Source organism: Mustela erminea, chromosome 15 (genome assembly GCF_009829155.1).
Source record: "Mustela erminea isolate mMusErm1 chromosome 15, mMusErm1.Pri, whole genome shotgun sequence".
Taxonomy (NCBI): Eukaryota; Metazoa; Chordata; class Mammalia; order Carnivora; family Mustelidae; genus Mustela; species Mustela erminea.
Window position 1 is genome coordinate 43,096,973 of NC_045628.1, and position 5,282 is coordinate 43,102,254.

General features: G+C 36.2%; 1 pseudogene; it reads right to left on the minus strand.

The window, feature by feature from the left end:
• Positions 1–326: 326 nt before the first annotated feature.
• LOC116574283 lies at positions 327–2,579 on the minus strand (annotated as a pseudogene).
• Between the last annotated feature and the right edge of the window lie 2,703 nt (positions 2,580–5,282).

Here is a 5,282-nt window from a genome sequence, read left to right on the forward strand (position 1 = left end):
GCACTGACTAGAAGGTTCAATGTGATATTAAAGATTGGTAAGACAGAATATGCTTTTCCCTTGCCTTGTCCTAGGGAAAAACATACAGTATTTCAGTTTTATATGGTCATAGTCTTTTGTAGGTCCTGTTTATCAGGTTGAAGAAATCCCCTTCCATTCCTTGTTTACAGGATGATCAATATGGAATTATAACAAATTTTTTTCTTAATTTCTTGAGAGGATTATAAAATTTATATGGCAAATTACAGTAGTTTTTAAAGCTTTGAGGCAAAATATACATAAAATAAAAATCACTCATTTTGAAGTTCAATTCAATGATTTTTTTTGTGCCAATTTTAAATACAGTTTTATTTAAGACATTGCATTTTCCACTTAACAATACAGTGCTTATAAAGTGCAATGTTTATTTCCTTTCCCTGTGCACATATTCCATATTCAAGTATCAAGAATGCCCAGTTTTCTTGCTATAGCAGCTCAACATTACAACTGCCATGGAATTTGCTACAAATTTGGGTCCTTTGAATATTGTATGTGGAACAATGCTCAACCTATTTATTCTCAGATTGGTTTAGTCAACCTCTTCAATGGTGGGCCCAGAGGAGGCACAACCAGAGGGAGGAGCTCCACCACCAGGGAAGCCTCCAGGCATTCCTCCTGGCATGCCCCCTGCACTCTGGTACAGCTTGGTGATGATGGGGTTGCAGACTTTCTCCAACTCTTTCTGCTGGTGTTCAAATTTTTCCTTCTCTGCAGTCTGGTTCTTATCAAGCCAGTTGATGATTTCATTGCACTTGTCAAGAATCTTCTGTTTGTCTTCATCATTTATCTTGCCCTGAAGTTTTTCATCTTCAACAGTTGCTTTCATGTTGAATGCATAAGACTCCAGTGAATTCTTGGAAGACACCTTGTCCCGCTGTTTCTCATCTTCAGCTTTGTACTTCTCAGCTTCCTGGACCATGCGCTCAATATCTTCCTTGCTCAAGCGGCCCTTATCATTAGTGATGGTAATCTTGTTCTCTTTTCCTGTGCTCTTATCCACAGCAGAGACATTGAGGATACCATTAGCATCAATATCGAAAGTGACCTCAATCTGAGGGACACCACGAGGGGCAGGAGGTATGCCTGTGAGTTCAAACTTTCCAAGTAGATTGTTGTCCTTGGTCATGGCACGCTCACCTTCATACACCTGAATAAGCACACCAGGCTGGTTGTCAGAGTAGGTAGTGAAGGTCTGTGCCTGTTTGGTAGGAATGGTAGTATTACGCTTGATAAGAACAGTCATGACTCCTCCAGCAGTTTCAATGCCAAGAGAAAGTGGAGTGACATCCAACAGCAGCAAATCTTGAACATTTTCAGATTTGTCTCCAGAAAGGATGGCTGCCTGGACAGCTGCACCATAAGCAACAGCTTCATCAGGGTTGATACTCTTATTCAGTTATTTTCCATTGAAGAAATCTTGGAGAAGTTTCTGAATCTTGGGGATACAGGTAGAACCACCCACCAGAACAATATCATGGATCTGAGACTTGTCTAACTTGGCATCCCAAAGAGCTTTCTCTACAGGGTCCAGGGTGCCACGGAACAGGTCAGCATTTAATTCTTCAATCTGGGCACGAGTGATAGAGGTATAGAAGTCGATTCCTTCATACAGAGAATCAATCTCAATACTGGCCTGGGTGCTGGAAGAAAGTGTACGCTTAGCACGTTCACAAGCAGTACGGAGACGATGAACTGCCCTCTTGTTTTCACTGATATCTTTCTTATGTTTGCACTTGAACTCTGCAATAAAATGGTTGACCATTCGGTTGTCAAAGTCTTCTCCACCTAAGTGGGTGTCTCCAGCTTTGGACTTAACCTCAAAGATCCCATCTTCAGTAGTAAGGATTGACACATCAAAAGTGCCACCTCCTAAGTCAAAGATCAGCACATTCCTTTCAGCTCCAACTTTTTTGTCTAAGCCATAAGCAATAGCAGCAGCAGTTGGCTCATTGATGATTCTAAGTACACTGAGACCAGCAATAGTTCCAGCATCTTTGGTAGCCTGACGCTGAGAATCATTGAAGTACGCAGGTACTGTGACAACTGCATTGGTAACGGTCTTCCCAAGATAAGCCTCTGCGATTTCCTTCATTTTTGTCAAAACCATAGAAGACACCTCCTCTGGATAAAAGCTTTTTGTCTCTCCCTTGTATTCTACTTGGACCTTGGGCCTGCCAGCATCATTCACCACCATGAAAGGCCAATGCTTCATATCAGACTGGACAACAGCATCATCAAATCTCTGTCCAATCAGGCGCTTGGCATAAAAAACTGTGTTGGTGGGGTTCATCGCAACTTGGTTCTTGGCAGCATCACCAATCAATCGTTCGGTGTCCGTGAAGGCGACATAACTTGGGGTGGTCCGGTTTCCCTGATCATTGGCAATTATTTCCACTTTCCCGTGCTGGAAGACACCCACGCAGGAGTAAGTGGTGCCAAGATCAATGCCAACTGCAGGTCCCTTAGACATGGCTGCTTACGTGTAGGCCTGGCTCGGGTTGAGAAGAAGGCAGCAATCCAAAGATCTGGCCCCGCGTTCAATGAGATTCAATGATTTTTTAAAGCAAATTTAAAGTTATACGCTAAAATCCAAATTTAGAACATTTCCTTCACTCCCCAAAAATCCGATGCACTCAATTTGCAGTCACTCTTCAGTCTTACTTTGTGATTTGCTAACCACTAACCTACATTATGTCTATGTGTATGTGCCTTTTCTAGAGATCTCAGATAAAGTTGTGTTTTAGAGACTATATGTCTTTCGAGCCTGGCTACTTTCACTTAGACTAATTTATAAATTTTCATTCATATTGTAGCATGTATCAGGAGTTTATTTTTCTACCAAATGGTATTCAATTACATAATATGTCTTATCAAAACTACTTTTTAGAAATGTAATATATCATAAATATAAATTATTTGAATAAGTGAAAACTCTAAATTAAACAAGGTATCAGTTTTTTAACTATTTTTTTGGTGTGTGTGTGTGTGATTATTGTGGGAAATTTAGCTCGGTTTTCAATCCATTTTTAACTTTTACATTTTGTGTCAAAAGTAAAATTAGAGATCAGATACATAATATATCTTGATTTCCTGGAGAATCAATAGCAAGTTATTGTAATCATATTCTTCAGTTAACAAATATGCTCCTATAAATGGCATGCAATTATTACAAATTAATTACTATGAATTAAACATCTGTTTTTCAAAGGAAACCTGAATATGAAAATGGCATTTATGTCTTCTGCATCAGATATGATTGACTTGTTTAGGGATCATTTCTTACATTTATTAATAAAATTAAGCAAATTTACACACAAATGAATACCATTTTGCTAATGTAAAATACGTTAGACAATTTATCTTGATTTTTTTTCTTCATTCAATAGATCTAAATTGAAATATTTAAAACCATCTGCACTCAGATTTATCATGATATAAATCTCCTTTGGCAGGGAAAAGGGTATTTATACCATTCCAAACCATCATCTATTGGGACACATTTATACTTAAACATACAATATTTGGAAATCTAATCTGTTATGGGACTCTTTTTTGGTACAGAATATTAAAATTTTAAGGGATTAATAAAAAATTAATTCCACTTTCTCTGTTCAACTACTTCCTTTCATTTTGAGTATTTTTAAAGGGTTACAGAATCATCGCCAGAAACAATAGATTAAATGCTGGCTTACTTTTTGGGGGGATATAAATAATATTCAGAATGAAATACTTATGAGGACAGGGTGAAAATTCCAAATCTTAAAACCACTCATGGATATAGGAGGATTTATTACATGAGCATAATTGTTAATATAAATAAGAACAAGTCAGATGAATAGAAAAGTTTACTAAAGATTAATAAATATATAAGTTGAGAATGGACTTTCAAAAATAGATTTATAAAAATACAGAAATCAAATTATATGAAAAGTAGCAGAGAACAGGGACGCCTGGGTGGCTCGGTTGGTTAAGCAGCTGCCTTTGGCTCAGGTCATGATCCCAGCGTCCTGGGATCGAGTCCTGCATCGGGCTCCTTGCTCCACGGGGAGTCTGCTTCTCCCTCTGACTCTGCCTTCCACTCTGTCTGCCTGTGCTCGCTCTCGTTCTCCCTCTGAAAAATAAATAAATAAAATCTTTAAAAAAAAAAAAAAAGTAGCAGAGAACAATAGCAACATTATTTAAAAAGCACCAGAGATTAAAAAAACATTTTGTATTATTAAAAATAGAACCACATAAACAATCTAAGAAGCACATAAAAATGAATAAAAATAAATGTAGTGGAACCTTCATAAGTATCAACAAAAATAGATTTTAATGTAAAAATAATTATTGCAGACAGAAAAAGTAAATACAAGTAATAAAAGTTTCAATTGATCAGGAAGGTATATTCATTTCAAACTTCTGTGGGTAGATTCAAAAATGTTACATGAATATAGACAGATGATAAATATATTGCTAATAAATTATATATATATATATATAATTGGTATTTGTATATTTTTCTTTAAATAACTGGTAAATCAAGTAGATTTTATAATAGTTTGGTGCATTTGAAACCAACATCAAAGTTAACCATAAAAGCATATACAAAATTTTATACTCACAAAGTAGAGAACGTGGATTCTTCTAAGCACATTAAAAAATCACATGTAACCTAATGCTAGGCCCTAAAGCAAGTCTCAGTGTCCACAACCAGGTATCAAAATAGTCCTATTATCTGATTAAATTACAAATAAATAGAAACTATTAAGAACAGATAACTAGAAAAGGCCAATATATTTGAAAACAAAAAGTATACAAAACAATTGGGTCAATAAAGACAGTGGAATAAAATTCTAAATATATTTCCCACTGTATAAAAATAACAACTACATTTCTGTTTTTGTACTGTAGTATTGTACAAAATTAGCCAACACAATTTTTACAAACACAGAGCCCATATTCAGGGTAGTGCTGGAAATGACTCATTCTGGTTTATGTGTGATGACTGTTGAATGTTCAGTAATTTTGTGAGATACAGGACACCAGTTGCTTAAATTTAGCCATAGTGGGAGCATTTACACCACAGTAATATTCAAAAGTTACAGTTCAGAGCTTTAATTTTGTAAAATGTCAACACACCACTTCCTGTGTGTTTACAATCAGAAAGAAGAAATGCTGAAACCTAGGTTAGAATACAGACAGAGCTGAGTACAGCCAAAGAAAACAGAAGAAATAAAATAACAAACATAAGAGGAAAAAAT